The sequence below is a fragment of the Loxodonta africana genome, chromosome 24, assembly GCF_030014295.1.
Source record: "Loxodonta africana isolate mLoxAfr1 chromosome 24, mLoxAfr1.hap2, whole genome shotgun sequence".
Taxonomy (NCBI): domain Eukaryota; kingdom Metazoa; phylum Chordata; class Mammalia; order Proboscidea; family Elephantidae; genus Loxodonta; species Loxodonta africana.
In genome coordinates this window covers 44,562,345-44,579,415 of record NC_087365.1, presented here as the reverse complement: position 1 = coordinate 44,579,415, position 17,071 = coordinate 44,562,345, and the positions used below count along the sequence as shown (strand labels likewise).

General features: G+C 42.2%; 1 long non-coding RNA gene across 1 annotated transcript; it reads right to left on the bottom strand.

Annotated features, from left to right (window-relative positions):
* Positions 1-221: 221 nt before the first annotated feature.
* LOC135228614 (uncharacterized) lies at positions 222-15,407 on the bottom strand. The gene is made up of 2 exons (XR_010319293.1): positions 13,949-15,407; positions 222-11,734 (listed from the first exon to the last, which is right to left on the bottom strand). It is a non-coding gene; the product is annotated as an uncharacterized LOC135228614 (long non-coding RNA).
* Positions 15,408-17,071: the final 1,664 nt, after the last annotated feature.

Genomic DNA, 17,071 nt, shown 5'->3' with positions numbered 1-17,071 from the left:
AAAAAACTTGGACATAAATTTCACAAAAGCGAAAATAAAAATTGGTGATCAACGTTGAAGAGATGCTCAGCCTCATTAGTAATTAAGGAAATTCAAATCAAAGACCACAATGAGTTACTCTTTTATATCCATTTGATTGCCAAAAATTTAAGTGTGATGATCCCAAATACTTAAGAGTATATGAATCAACGAGGCACACTGCTGGTGGAAAGGTAAATTGGTACAACCATTTTGAGAAAACAATTTTACATATGTATGCATGTATGAATGTTCTTGGAAACATGATATATATAACAGCAAAAAGCTGGAAACAAACTGAATGGTCAGATAGGTGAGTAGAACAATAAATTGTGTGAGATGGATAGACTTCGTCTCATGTACTTTGGAGATGATATCAGGAGCGGTCAGTCCTTGGAGAAGGACATCATACTTGGCAGAGTCAGTGAAAGAGAAGAAGACCCTCAACAAGATGGATTGACATAGTCACTGCAACAGTGGGCTCAAACGTAGCAACAATTGTGAGGATGACATAGTACCGGCCAGTGTTTTGTTCATTTGTTCACAGAATTGCTATGAGTTGGAAGTGACTTATTGGCACCTAATATCAACAACAAATATTCCCACAATGGAATGCAGCAAAGAAAATGAATGAACTACGGCTATATTTGTTTTCCATCCATCGAAGCCCATTTAGGACTTTTGGCCTCCATACCTGTAAGAGGAAAACAAAACAAAATTGTGTTGCTTGAAGCCACTAAATTTGTGGAAATTTGTTACAGCAGCAATTGGGAACTAACACAACAGATGAATGCGGAAGTTTGACCCCATATGTGTCAGAGTAGAACTGTGCTCCATAGACTTCTCAGTGGCAGGGTTATCTGGGACCACAAAAAACCTAGTAGCACAGATTTGTAGCCTTTCATGGCATCTAGCTCAATTCCCTGATTTTGTCAGTGGGAAGGCTGAAGTAGAAAGTCTGTGAAAAGCCTGGGTTTGTTCTCGATTTCTAGACCGAAGGCCAGTGCTGTTTTCAACTATTCCAATATCATGCTGTCTCTCTACTTATCCCAAGGGACTTGGGGTTTGGTGGCAGGAGAGTCTCCTTGGTGAGGAGGATATAAGGGTCACCTGGATTGTTCCTGTGCTGAGGCTCTGGTTGATTTTCTTTCCGCAGGGTGATTTCTGCCAGTGTGATAAGGTTAGGACTTTCTGGTGTACGTGGCCTGGGGATTCCTTTCCTCCCTGAGTCAAAAAAATGACAGGACCATGGTGATGTGGCTTCATGATGAATACCACCTTGGGGGCCAAGTTTAGGCCTGATGTATCTATGTGTCCCCAGCATCCAACATGAGGCTTGGAACACAATAGAGAATGCCTATTGATTAGTGAAAGGACAAATGTGCCATGATTCCTCTGCATTTCCATCTTCTGTGATTTACTGAGTCTGGACCAGGATACGAGGAGTGAGAGGAGGGATGAAATGTATGCATGTGTGAGCTTTCTCCTACAACCTCTGAAGTGAAAAGAATAGGGAGTTTGGGAGTAAAACAGAAATGGGTTTAAATTCTGGATCTGTAGATTATTGGCTCTATGATTTTGGGAAAATAACATGGCCTCCCTGGGCCTCAGTTTTCTCATCTGTGACATGGGGATGATAATAGTATTGCCAGTTCTATAAAGTTATGAGGATTAGAGGTGATAACATGTAGAATGATTATCTCATAGTAGGTGCTCAATAAATCCTAGATTCATCTCAGGATAGGAAAGGCTTTCTCAAGCAAGGCACAAAGAGTTAAGAAAATGACTGATAAATTTGACTCCAACAACATCAAAAAATGACAGGCACAAAAGAGTTGAAAGACGACAGCTTTGAATATTTGAAATGATTACAACCAACACAAAAAAGTAGAATGTAAAACATGTTAAAGAATTTCTACAAATCATTAGGAAAAACAACTAACCTCTTAGAAAAATAGACTATGATAGGATAGGCAATGAAAAAAGAGGGATTATTAAGAGAGACTGCCAATATAGACATAGAAAGAGCTTCAAGTTCACTAGTTATCAGGAAAAAGCAATTTAAAGCAACCAGAAACACCATTTTTCATTCACCAAAATGGCAAGAGCTAAAAGTCTAGGATGGGGTATAAGTTGGTACAGCTACTTAGAAGAGCAATTTGGGTACGCCTAATAAAACTCAAGTCTTTGGGTTGTGCAAACAGTTTGCACTCGGCTGCTAACCTAAAGGTTAACATTCAAAGCCACACAGTGGTGCCATGGAACAAAGGCCTGGTGATCTGCTCCCGTAAAGATTACTACCAAGAAAACCCTATGGAACAGTTCTGCTCTGTAAAAATGCACATAGACTGTAATCTAGCAATTTCTGTTCCAGATAGAGTAAAACCTGCCAAAGCTGGAACCTGGGAAAGGCTGAAAAAACCTGTCAGAGAAGGAAAACTCGCTGGGTGTTTATGAGGTAGGCTTCTTCTTCTTTTAAATTTTATAGAGTTTATTTGGTTTCAAAAAGATTCATGGATGGAAGCACATTTCTGTGGTGAAATGAGTTACTTTATGTGGCCTTTTGCCTTGGTTCTTTGGAAAAACAGCTTGAGAGATTTTTCCCCTAAGCCCTAGGAGTTACCTTTGCCCTCGTTTTCTACCCCAAAGGGTCTGTTACGTTTCCTGGATCGAGGTAAGAGTCTTAATAGAGAGCAATAGAAAAGTGGTAAGACTGCACCGTGTCAAAGGTGGAAAACTTGCGTGACCAGGAGAAACAAGGCAGCCCTGCTGAGTTCTGGCTCTCACAGGCTTCCCTGTACACAGGCAAGTCACAACGTTTGCCAGGCGAATCAAGAACACACACACTACGTGATTGCTCCAAAGAGTCAGAAGTTGAAACCAACTTCAATGAGCTTCATGATTGAAACGGTTAAATTTTCATCCTTGATGGGTTAGAGAAGAATAATGTTAAATTTATACACACCAAGAGGAGGAAACATCACAAAGAGCTTATCGGGGAAATCTTGCTAATATAAATATGTAGTATGAGGTATCCACATACATTTGAAAAGCACATACAAAACACAACCAAAAACCGAACCCAAAACACAAGATTCTGACTCATGGAGACCCCATGTGTGTCAGAGTAGAACTGCTCCACTGGGTTTTCTTTTTTTAATTGTACTTTAGATGAAGGTTTACAGAACAAACTAGTTTCTCATTAAACCATACACATGTTGTTTTATGACATTGGTTAACAACCCTAGGTGACATGTCAACACTCTCCCTTCTTGACCTTGGGTTCCCGTTTACCAGCTTTCCTGTCCCTTCCTGCCTTCTCGTCCTTGCCCCTGGGCTCATGTGCACCTTCAGTTCCATTTTGTTTTATGGGCCTGTCTAATCTTTGGCTGAACGGTGAACCTCAGGAATGCCTTCATTACTGAACTAAAAATGTGTTCGTGGGCCATACTTTTGGGGTTTCTCCAGTCTCTGTCAGGCCAGAAAGTCTGGTCTTTTTCTGTGAGTTAGAATTTTGTTCTACATTTTCTCCAGCTCTGTCCAGGACCCTCTATCGTGGTCCATCCCTTGGGTCTTCTTGACTGTAATTTTTACTGAAGCAGATTGCCAAGGCTTTCTCCTGCAGCACCACTGGGTGGGTTTGAAACACCAGCCTTTAGGTTAGCAGTCGATTGTAAACTGCTTGGCCACTCAGGGACCCTACACAGAAAATAGCAAGCTGTTTATACCAAAGGGTACACACCGAATGTAGGATCATGGCTTCCTCTGGGGAAGCGGAACTGAAAATGGGATTGGTAGCACTGGCTAAGGAGACTGGAGGCTTTTCTCCAAGGTTTACTACTTGCAAACAAAACAAACAAACATGTAATACCCCTTTCCAATTATCAGGGTAAAACAAATCTTTCTGCTCCATTCTTCTTCCAAAAGCTACACCCAACAACATGGAGAGCAAGAAACAGAAACTCAAAATCCATATGATTACAGTATAGAACTGGAAAGCAAATTTTCAAAGTAGAGAAAGGATAAAGCTAATGGTTTGCAGAAGGGGACACTTATGAGAAGCTCTCTAGAATTTGGGAAAGTCTCAGGAATTGAGAGACTGGGAGGCAGAGGGTGTTGTTTCAAGGGTGGAACTAGAACAAAGACTTTTTAATATCCGTATAAAGAGCCGCTAGCCTCCCAGGTCTGCACCCTTATCTCAGGCATCTCCTAAAGAGATCAGAAGCTTTAGTTTCTGTAGAGATTGAAGCAGATGAATCTTGGACTAAGCCATGCCTGAACCCAGCCACCTCTGGACTCAGCTACCCCTGGAATCAACCACCCTGGAATCAGCCACACCCAACACAGAGAAGGGCAAGGGTAAGTGATGGTACTAAAAATGTGAAATAAGTGAAAAAGTGCTTATGAATGGTGAAGTCCTCAGGCACCTCCACTCCCAGTCTAACTCCAGAATTTCCACAGCCAGGTTTAAAACTATCAGGCAAAGAAGAGATCTACATATAGGGATCCCCGTTTATGGAAGGAGCTCTACAGATGGGGATATCTGATTAAAAGCTGAAAGTCCACCTGTAGTGGTCATTAGGGTTGTTCACAAAGATTCCAATTTTCTTCCTTTCTCTGTCCTTTGGAACTCAGATATGGCCATGTGACTTGCTTTGGCCAATGAAATGTGAAGGGAAGTGAAACATGTCACTTCCTGGCAGAAGCTTTAATAGCCAATAATGTCTATTATTTTTTCTTCTGCCACCAGGGCCTACAACGTTCCAGAGAATGGCCAGTTTTTCAGTCTGGGTCAAGTGAGAGTAGCTTGACGCAGATCTCATAGCCAACTCACCATGAACATGTAGCATGGGTGACTGAGAAATAAATCAGGACTGTTTGTTAATGCAGTACAACTCAGACGGCCTATCTAATACATCACTCAGTCATCCTCTAGGAATTTTACCACCTGATTCTTGCCCTTTCACAGATTTTCCAAAAACTTTTTTTGGTGCTATACCTTTTTTGTTATGTTGTTTTTAGGTGCTGTGAAGTCGATTCCAACTCACAGTGACCCTATATGACAGAGTAGACCTGCCTCATAGGGTTTCCTAGGCTATAATCTTTATGGGAATAGATCACCAGGTCTTTTCTCCTGCAGACAGCCGTTGGTGGGTTCAAACTGCTGACCTTTTGAATAGCAGCCCAGTGTTTAACCGTTTTGCCACCAGGGCTCCACTTTTATGATAAATTTTTTTTTTCATTTGTAATATCACCATCCAAGGCACAATAATTGGTATCTATGTGCCTGGAGCAATGGAGGAAGAAGGGGAGTCAGGAACAGAAGGAGGAAATGAAATGTGTGGCTAATTGTCTCTGTGAACAACTGCCTTGTTTGCCATGAGACCAGAAAAACTGGATGGTGCCTGGCTATCATTACTGAACATTTTGATCAAAGATTCTTCATAGAATCTTTGATCCAAAGGGGGAAAATGCAGAACAGAACTTCAAATTCTCATGGAACCCAGATTTCCTGGAGCCATTAGGTGGATGAGTCCTCCAAACTATAGCCCTAGGATAATCTTTAAGCCTTAAACCAAAAATATCCCCTGAAGTCTTCTTAAAACCAAACAAGAATTTAGTTAACTAGTAAAGAATGTGTGCCTTGAGCATTCTGCTCTTTTAAGATCTATCTATATGAAATCAAATTGATAACAGCAACTCAAAAGATTAGATAGGAAACTTAGGGGGCAGTGAATTTATGTTAATGGGGAGGAATAACTCAGAAAAAGAGGGTGAGAATGGTTGCACAATTCGAAGAATGTAATCAACGCCACAGAATCGTACATGTATAAACTGTTAAAAAAAAGTACTGAGAGAAAAAAGAAGTAGCTCTTGTTACTATTATATGATGACTTAATAAAGAATGAGCCCCTGCCTTTAAAACAGGTAAATATTATGGCATGTAAATTATATAATAACCCATCATTGCTGTTGAGTCGAATTCAACTCATAGTTACCCCATAGGACAGAGCGGAACTGCCCCATAGGGTTTCCAAGGCTGTAACGCTATGGAAGCAGACTGCCACATCTTTCTCCCGTGGAGCGGCTGGTTGGTTCAAACTGCCAACCTTAAGGTTAGCAGCCGAGAGCTATACCACTACAGGGTTAAATTTTTTTTTAAATATCATTAAAGCTGTTAAAAATTTTTTAAAATATCATATACATTTAGTAATGTGTATAAAATTTTTGTGTATAGATTAACAAGTAGTTTTAAAATAAAACTCTAAGTAATCATGACCTAAGGTAAAAAACAGAACATGACCGACAACCCAGGACTCCTCCCGAACCCTTTCTCAGGCGCAACCCTCTCCCTCCCACTTAGAATTAAGTATCATGAATTTTGCTGCAATTATTTCCTTGATTTTTAAAAAATAATTTTGCTGTGTATGTGAATTACAGCCAACAAAACCCTACAGAGCACAGTTCTGCTCTCTAAGACATGAATCCTGACCTACTTTGTGGCAATAGGTTTGGGGTTTTTTTGTTTGTTTGTTTTGTCTTAATGTCTCACCAGGAGTGGTCCAGATCCCTGTGTAGGACATCTGTGGGGTTTTATAGTCATATCCAATATGGCTCCTGCCTGAAAAGGACTCTGGGATTAAGCAAGAGTGGCTGACCAGACAATAACCCAGTCAGCAGTTTGACAGGAACATTAACCAGACTCCCCTCTCTCTTCCTCCCTCTCTTCTGGACTAGCACTACTGATTAACAGCTTTCAAGTGCAAATTCAGCCATCAGTTTAACTAAGCAAGTGCCTCAGGGCCACTGCTCTCCAAGTTTTCAGATTTTACTTTCCCCTCCCTTCCCCCCCCATCACATTCCTCTCCTCTCCCACTTTGTAATTCACCTGCTCTTTGAGTATGTAAGTGTTAGAACAAAGATTCCTAGGGCGCACCAGTATCATAGCTCAGGTTAATAGTCAGTGCTTCTCTGTTTTTGCCTTGGGAGTCTACATACCTCCCTCTATCCCCTGTAAGTTTCCCCTTATTAAAAACCTTTTAGTCCAATCAACCTGGCTTTGCCACCTCTTTTTTCACAATCTGAACCAAGCTTTTCTAAGAGCATTTTCAAGAACCCAGACAGATGGGGCAATATCAGCATCTCACTACTCCTGAGGGCAGAATCCCTAGTAGCGGTGGAGGCTTATGGCCTCTGATCAATGAGGCGGCCAAGAAGGATAAGCTCCCCTGGGCATGATGAGCAAAGGATCCAATTCCACGTCCCTAGTTCCCTCTCTTATCTCTGGTTCTCTTCTCTCTTCAGGGGGTAGAAACCCCTTCTTAACATCACCTGTGAAGACACTGGTGCTACAAGCCTGGTCTTTGATCCCTGGTCTCTAGTTCCATCTCCCACCCTACTTCCCACCAGGACTTTCTCATTTTTCATCAATCATAACGTGCTTAGGAAAAAAAAAAATAGGAAATCCTGATTCACAAACAAACATCAAAGTACATTCAAGGATAATGAAAGTATTATATATTATATATTACTAAAAAAAATTTTGTATATTATATATTATATATTATTATATAATATATTATAAAGGGAGTCCCTGGGTGGTGCAAACAGTTAATGCGCTTGGCTGCTAATCAAGAGGTTGGAGGTTCAAGTCCACCCAGAGGTGCCTTGGAAGAAAGACTTGGTGATCTACTTCTGAAAAGTCAGAAATTGAAAATTCTATACAGTTTCATTCACTCTGACACACATGGGGTTGACATGAGTCAGAGCTGGGACTATGGCAACTGGTAACTGGTATACTTCAGTAGTGTACCAAAGCAAGTATTTGGAGCAGTTCACCCAATTATAGGCTATGAGGCAGTGTACTTAGTATAGAGAATTAAAAAAATAAGAAACTGATGAAAATCAGTCTGCTTTTTATTATCACTCTGTGCTGGCAATTCTAAACAGAGTCAGATATAAATACTCTCTCCTTCATAGGCCGAACATGCCCAAGATCCTCCTTAGATTGAAAATAAGACAAGGATAAGAGGTAAATGTTCTTACCATTTCCATTTAAATATATCATTCTGCGCCTGTTGTTCAGAGGACCCAAATAACTCTTTGACCTATTTGCTTTTGGATAAAATTGTTCAGAAATGAAGGCAAAGGAAGGGAAGGGAAGAGAAGGGGAAGAAGATAAGGAAAAGAAAGAACTGATGTTTTTTTCCTAATAGATATTAGTATTAAATGAATATGGTTTACCTATTCCATTAGAGGAGACCTCTGGGTGGCACAGTGGTTAAAGCACTCAGCTGCTGACTAAAAGTTCAGTGATTCGAATTCACCAGCTGCTCTGAAGGAGAAAGATACAGCAGTCTGCTTCTGTAAAGATTTACAGCATTGGAAAGAAACCCTATGGGGCAGTTCTACTCTGTCCCATAGGGCTGCTATGAGTCAGAATTGACTCAACAGCATTGGGTTTGGAGTTTATTCCATTAGAAACCTTAAAAAGAGTGAGCCACCCATTTTATTTAAATGACAACATTTATCATTGGTTAAAAATTATATTCCTTGAAGTTATGTAAATTATAATGAAAAAATTAGATAGGAACTTAAAACATGCTAGGAGATAAGTAGTTTTATACAACATTTGTTTAAGATATATGTGTCTTTAAAGTGTTGAAAAGCAAAGATGTCACTTTGAGGACTAAGTTGCACCTGACCCAAGCCATGATATTTTCAGTCTCCTCATATGCATGCGAAAGCTGGACAATGAATAAGGATGATCAAAGAAGAATTGATGCCTTTGAATTATGGTGCTGTCAAAGAATATTGAATATACCGTGGACTGCCAGAAGAATGAACAAGTCTGTCTTGGAAGAAATACAGCCAGGGTGTTCCTTGGAAGCAAGGGTGGTAGGACTTTGTCACACATGCTTTGGACTTGTTATCGGGAGGGTCCAGTCCCTGGAGAAGGATATCATGCTTAGTAAGTGTCATGGATTGAAGTATGTCCCTCCAAAATGTATGTATCAATTTGGCTGGGCCATGACTCCCAGTATTGTGTGATTTTCCTCTATGTTGTAAATTCTGCCTCTTTGATGTTAATGAGGATGGGCTGCAGTTTTGTTAGTGAGGCAGGACTCAGCCTACAAGATTGGACTGTGTCTTGAGGCAATCTCTTGAGATAAAAGAAAGAAGCGAGCAGAGAGACAGGGTCAGGGGAGGGCCTCATACCACCAAGAAAGCCATACTGGGAGCAGAGCACGTCCTTTGGACCAGGCGCCCCTGTGCAGTGAAGCTCCGAGTCTGGGAGAAGATTGATGAGAAGGCCGACAGAGAGAGAAAGGCTTCACCTAGAGCTGACACTCTGAATTGGACTTTTAGCCTACTTTACTGTGAGAAAATAAACTTCTCTTTGTTAAAACCATCCATCCACTTGTGGTGTTTCTGTTATAGCAGCACTAGATAACTAAGACAGTAAGCTACAGGGTCAGTGAAAAAGAGGAAGACCCTTGATGAAATGGATTGACACAGTGGCTGCAACAATGGGCTCAAACATAGCAACAATTATGAGGGTGGCACAGGACTGAGCAGTGTTTCTTTCTGTTGTACAACATAATTGTCAAAGAGAAATGCAGTTTTTGAAATTCACTTTCTAAGACCCCTGCTCCCTGTGTTGTCTTTGAGGGAGACTGAGGCACATAGGATGAAGTGAGGAGACGCAAGTCTAAATAACACCTATTATCAGGTATATCAGAGGCTCCAAACCCCAAGCTGAGACTCAAAGCAGCTAGGCTGGACTAAGAGCTAAAAAACTCCACTTTTTTTTTTTTTTTTTTGGACTAAGAGAGGACCTCTTTATTCTGTTTTATGAGGCCTTGACTTCTGGCCTTTAAGAACCAGGAACGTAGCTATGTCCTGCTCCATTTCCAACCTGAACACCTAACCCTAGGTCTAGATCTTACGAGTCTTAACAAGTGGAATGGCCACCAGCAGGAGTGTCAGAGAAACTGTAGCAAAAATGCCTTCCTCCTTCATCTCAGGCAAAAGTAGACATACTTCATAGAATACAAACACACAAAACATGGCTTTAAAGGGCCACTTCCGTCTGACCAATGCAGAATCTGAGTTCAGGAGACTTGGAAAGTGAGGAACATACTGGAAAAACACAGGTGCAGGCATTGATTAAAAACTAAATGTGTAACAGAACCATCCCTTTTACAGAACCCAATGTATGACTAAAAAAGGGAAAAAAAGAGAGAGATTCGGTAGATTTTTTAAAATGCATAATGCTTTATTTCTTTGTTGTGTGATTTTCATATTACAATTTTCCCAGGCATTTTACCCCTTGGTGTGCAGTGAGTGTGGAAGAAACAGATACCAGGGTTCCAAGACTAAGTTAGAGCCTGTGTCTGCAGTGACTTCTCAGACCTGGGTAAGAAGGGGTAGCTGGGGAGAGAGGAGAGAAGCAGATATGGGAAAGTACACACCCTGCAGGGCCATTGATGTGGGTCCCTGGTTCCTGATAGGAACTGTCCTCCCAGGAGCACTGAGATGTTCTGCCAAGGACTTAGAAACTAGGGATCAGGGATTCTAGGCAAGTTATTCTAAAGATGTATGATATCATAATCTCTTATTCCAGAATTGAAATGTGAATAAGCATGTGCTTATCTATAGGCTTTAAAAAATGGCAATTAACAATAATCATAAATATTCAAAAACCCTTAATGAGCTTAGGGATCATTTTCCCCAATGTCTCCATTATACAAAGGAGAGAAGTCATGCCCATGACATGAAGTATAAATTGTGGATTTTGGGGGAGGGCTCAGAGTCCCTGCCCGTTAGTACTCCCTTTTTTAAGTGCCTTAGATAAATTCCAAGGTACTCCCCAACTTCACAGTTCTGATCACAAAGATTTCAAAGGCTCTGTCCGTTCTCAACTCCCTCTAAGACAACTGGGTAAATTATTTCTGTAGCAAAGCCAAGAAGTTCAGAACCTGGGGGCTCTCACCTCAATCCAAAGTCAATCAAGGTAATAACAGTGATTTTTGCAGTTGTTGTAACAACACTTCTCTTATGTCATGCAACGTGAATCAGTCAGGCAATCATGAATTTGATCCTTTTCCATTTACGAGTAAGCAGTGGGCATTGTTGAGATTTCTTACCTGAAGAAAAATACCACAGAGTTAGTCAGGTATACAAATGAGGCTCTTCCAGCATCAGTGTTGCTGCCGGAACAGAATAAGGCTCTTGCTTCTCACTGGTCAAGAATGAGCAGGTAAAGCACAAAGAGTTTTCCACACGAGCAAAGCTTTATTGGAGAGGCTTGCAAGAGTAGGTGAGTTGGGTCTAAGCTATGCTTATGCCGGTCTCACAGAACAAAAGACTTGCATGGGCTTTTAAAAATTCTTGAGTGGGAAAAAGATTCATCTTCATTCAGAGGCATAGGCAGGGTTTTCAGGCAAGTAGCCCATTTTGGAAAGGGATAGGTTAACTAAGGTGCATTTGTAGCTGCTTCCTAAGATGGCTCCTGTCCCAGAGGCCTCTGGGATTCATAGCAGGGCTTGTTATGGTGTGTCACTTCTGCGCAGTCTCTTGCCCCTTGAGTTTGATTCCCCAGCTGTGGCTGCAGCCTCCCACTGCCCCTGGTGGAAGGTCACACAGCGGTCACAGGTGGATATTCTGCATATGTCCCTGGGGCTGGTTTTATCCAGCTGCTTCTGAAAGACAACTTTAAAGAAGGTTGTGGGCTGTTGTCTTATACCCTGCCCCATTATTCTGGGGAATGATTTTGTTTTTGTGCCCTGGCCCATTTCCTGTCACTTTGTTTGCAGATTTGCCACCCCCCCCCCCCGCCCCGTCTTAGCGTCAGCTTTGCCTCTTGGTTTCCTTCCAGCAAACATCATTTACCCCTGTCAAAGACAGGGCTACCACACTGCATAATCACAGAATATGAGGATATTAGTGTGGTGGAAGGAAAGAAGAAAGATTAGTATGAGAGCATAGAGGCTGCTCAGCTTCATGATGAAGACAAGAGTGTGGGTGAGCCTGGAGGCTGAATCTCTGTTTATATCATCTCTGGTGGGGTCGCCAGCAGGGATGCAGTAGTTCCCAGGGCTAGAGGTCAAAGGTCCTCAGCTTGACCCTGAAATACCTGCTGTGTCGTTTGTTTCCCCTAGAAGGAAACACTGTGAAACAACCTCTGGATAACTCCTGAGCCCCAATTACTTTTTTATTCAGGGAGCAGGGTTTCCCTGCTGGCGCAGTGGTTATGTGCTAGGGCTGCTAACCAGAAGGTCAGCAGTTTGAATCCACCAGGCACTCCTTGGAAACTCTATGGGGCAGTTCTAGTCTGTTCTATAGCGTCGCTATGAGTCCTACTCAACTAAACAGCAATGAGTATTCAGGGAACAGCAGGGCTGACCAGGCCCTTAATCATTCTTGTTTCACACAGAGGATTTTGAAGCCCATAAAAAGGAATTGTCTTTCCCAGGGACTCATCAGGTCCTGGCTGATCCTTTCTTCTCACTCCATATCCAGAACTATTTATTTATACTCCTATCTCTCCCAGCAGTGTTCTGAAATGGGTACATTTTAAGAGTTTCCTGCTGAGAAATTTATGTTTGAAACAAACACACACACATAGGCCCAAAGACAAAGCAGCGTAATGTGTCATCAGCCATATAAGGTTTAGATTTATAGAAAACATCAATTCACTGTGCACTACACGGACACCTATTTCAGTCATACGAGCAGTGCTTTCTTCACTAACGCCTGTCTCTGTGTCTCCACCACCGTATGGGCTTCATTTGCTTGTAAGGTGTCTCACTGGTGGCCATTTTGGAATGTGATCCCAGGTGGAGGAACTCTCCTTGGACCCTCTGTTCGCCTGTAAAACTTGTGCTGTTTCTACTTGCTTGAGGGCCAAGAACACATCTCTTAAGCAATAGTAGGAGGTAGATTTACAGATCACACGGCAGAACTGTTCTCTGGTGTGGGAGTCAGAGGGCTGCCAAGGGAAAGAGCTCCAGATAGCAGCTCCTTCATCCTTGAGCCCTCTCCTTTCTCCCTAGGGCCACCTTGTAGTTCTCTGCTGGCATTGCAGCTTTTGGCTGAGCCTCTGTGCTGCTCTCCTCTAGCTATTCCTTGGCCTGTCCTCTCTGACTTCCAGATGAATTTAGAAAATGAATCCTTTCTGATTGGTTTACTAGGCCTTCTGTTTAAAAGTCTGGACCTCTATTCTCATGATGTTTGTTTCTAGCCCGTCACCCACTTATCTATCACCTTTCTGTTGTTAAAGCACTTTGATAATCTCTGCAATTTTGTGATACCAAAACACAATAAGAGGAACTGTCATGGATGGAATTGTGTCCCCCAAATACGTGTGTATCAGTTTGACGGAGCATGATTCCTGGCCTTGTGTGACTGTCCACCATTTTGTCACCTGAAGTGACTTTCCTACGTGTTGTAAATCCTGCCTCTACGATGTTAATGAGGCGTGATGGGCGGCAGTTGTGTTGATGAGGCAGGACTCAATCTAGGGCATTGGATTGTGTCTTGAGCCAGTTTCTTTTGGGATATAAAAGAGAGAAGCAGAGAGATGGGAGGACTTCATACCACCAAGAAAGCAGTGCTGGGAGTAGAGTGTGTCCTTTGGACCTGGGGTTCCTGTGTGGAGAAGTTCCTAGTCCAGGGGAAGATCATTGAGAAGGACCTTGCTCCAGAGCTGACAGAGAAAGAAAGCCTTCCCCTGGAGCTGACGCCCTGAATTTGGGCTTTAAGCCTATTTTACCACGAGAAAATAAATTTCTCTTTGTCAAACCCATCCATTTGTGGTATTTCTATTATAGCAGTGTTACCAAACCCAGTGGGTCCACTACTTGTACTCTTGTTAAGAATAGCTCAGAGTCAAGTGGATTTAAAGCAGGCATAGGTTAATACTCACAGCAAGTAGGAGACGGGGATATCACTCTCAAAGCACTGTCTCCCAGAACAAAGGGCTGGGAGAAGTTTTATACTATTTAGTAAAAGGGAAGTTATACATATTCATTAAACTTCTGGGAAATAGCTTGCATATTTTTAAAAAAGACTGGGCTTAGACTTAGCACAGAAGTGGGTGTTGGACTTCTCGTTTCTGAATTGAGTCTGGCTACTGTCTGGTGACGTGTCCATCATGAATTTCTTGGTTCCTAGGCAGGACTCAGAAACCCTGGTGGCATAGTGGTTAAGAGCTACGGCTGCTAATCAAAAGGTTGGCAGTTCAAATCCACCAGGCATTCCTTGGAAACCACGTGGGGCAGTTCTACTCTGTCGTATAGGGTCGCTATGAGTCAGAATGGACTCGACGGCAGCAGGTTTTTTTTTTTTTTTTTTTTTGGTTAGGCAGGACTCATTATGGGATGGGGACACCCAGCAGTCAACCAAATCGTTTCTGCGCCTGTGCGGGATTCTGTTTTTAGCTGGTTTGCCTGAAAAACAATCTTAAGAGGAAGTGTTGAGGGAAGTCTGACTGCTTACTGTTTAAAATTTAGCCACAGTTTGAGATACTGGTTTCTTCGTGTCTGGCCTATGCAATATCTTCTTTGCTTTGGAATTTTCTACAGCTTCTGTTCACAAGAGGGTTATTTTTACCTCAGGACTCCAGACCTACCTCAGCAGCACTAGATAACCGAGACAATAACCCATAAAAGTGAAACTATATGCCAATTTCACTCTAAATATAAAGTCAAATATCCTAAAGAAAATGTTAGCTAATTGAATTTAGTCATCTATAAAAGGGGTGATACATAGGAACAGGTAGGGATTTATTTCAGCAATGTAAGTTTGCAAATAACCAACAGATATTACTTAATTTTTGAGTCTAAGCTGAGTGTACATGACTGAATTGAACCCATACTTATTCATGATTTAATCTCTGTGTAAAGCAAGAATGGTTAAGGGCCAGGCCATCTCCCTGCTCACTGAATAGAGGGCAGCACGTGGTGCTCTCAGGAGTTATGCCCCAGAGGTTTTTTCACAGTGTCCCTTTCTAGGAGGAATTAGGGACACAGCAGGTATTTCATGGTCAAGCTGAGGCCCCTTGGACCTCTTACCCTGGGACCTACTGCTCCCCCTGCTGGTTCTCTGCTCCTGTCAGAGATGATAGATTCAGCCTCCAGGCTCACCCCCAATCTTGTCCCCATCATGAAGCTGAGTGGCCTTGGTGTGTTCACTCTGATCTTTCTCCTTTGTTTCCGCAAGGCTCAGGCTGTATTCTGCTGGAAGTCCCCTGAGTAAGGAATTTGCTGGGCTTGTATTTGGCTGGGTAGGAAATGTTTCTGAGAAGATTCCCTGAGACAAAGCTGACACTGATGCTGGGAGGGATGCGTGTGGGCACATGACTAATTCTGTGTATTATTCTTCGGGTAAACAGAAACTGGAAGAATGCACAGAGTTTGGACCCTGTGATTTCAGTTTTACCCCTGAATGCCAGAGCAGTATACCGTGCAGGGACTATGACTGCAGAAATGGGTGTTATCACCCTGGGTGACTTGAGATTGAGGTGAGGAGCTCCAAGTTCTTCAGGTCTTGGCTTCACCTCATAAAATTTTGCCCAGTTGTCTTAGAGGGAATTGAGAATAAACAGGGCCTTTGAAATCATTGTGATCAAAGCTTTGACGTTGGGGTGTGTGCAGGAATTTGTCTTAGGGGTTATAAAGAGAGAGGCCTAAAGGCAGGGCCTCTGACACTCCCCCCAAAGTCACAATTCACTTCCTGTCATGTGCATTGCTCTCGTCCCTTGTATAATGGGGGCACTGGGAAAAATGATTTCCCAGCTTATTTAGTGTTTTTGAATTTTTAATATGATTATAGTCAATTACCATTTTTTAAAGCCTATAATAATTGAGCATAACCTCCTTCACTTTCACTTTGTGAGATAAGAGATTATGATTTCCTGTGTCTCTAGGATGACTTGTGAAGGATCCCTGATCCTCTTGTCAGAACATCTCTGTGCTCCTGGAAGGTCAATAACTATCAAGCACCAGGGACACACACTGACCCTTGCATGGTGTTTACTTTCCAGTATCTCTGATACTCTCCTCTCTCCCCAGGTGGAAATCCATTCTTACCCAGGCATGAGAAGTCACTGCTGATACAGGCTCTGACTTAGTCTGGAAACCCTGGTGTCTGTTTCTTCTCCACTCACTCTACCTCATGGGGTTAAATTCTGGAAAAAATTGTAACATGAACACCAACAACAATTGTAACATGCACAATGACAACAAAGAAATAAATCATTATTCATTTAGAAAGAATGAAAACCTATAACTGTTGGCTCTCTTTTGGTGATCCATTGGGATCTGTGAAAGGGATGGGGTCACTGTTTCACATTTAATTTGAACAAAACTTTCACCATTGTTTTTCCAGTACGTTCCTCTCTTTCAAAGTCTTCTGATACTCAGATTCTCTATTGGTCAGCCTTCAAGAGACCTTTAGAGCCACTGTTTGTGGTTTGGATCCCATGAAGGGAGTATATATTATCTTGAGATGGAAAAGCACCCCTTTTTTTGCTACATATGCTCTGGCACTGCTGCTGGTGGCTAGTCTACTCATTGGAGTAGTAAGATCTAAACATGGTTCTGTTTGAGTTGGAAGTGTAGTAAGACATAGATAAGTTCTCAGCTTTTAAGGCCTGAAGTCAAGGCCATCATAATATAATAAAAAGATGTCCTCTCTGTGGTCCAGTTTAGCTTCCTTGAGTGTTTGTTGGGGGTTTGGAACACCCGATCTACCTAATCATGTAGTGTTATTCAGAGTCGCTGCCATCATTCAGTGGGACCTGTAGCAAGAAAAGCACTATGCAGTAGGTTCCAGCTGTGGTGGACCCAGCCACGTGATTTAGGACACACAGTTCAGCAGACAGAGCCTATGGCATCTGTCATTACTGGAGGTGTTTGCAGTGGGCAAAGATGCAATATGGTTTATGGAAAGCTTCAGGGAGAGAAATGCACATAATCAAAAAACTCAAAACCAAATCTGTTGCCGTTGAGTCAATTCCAACTCAGAGTGACCCTGTAGGGTTTCCAAA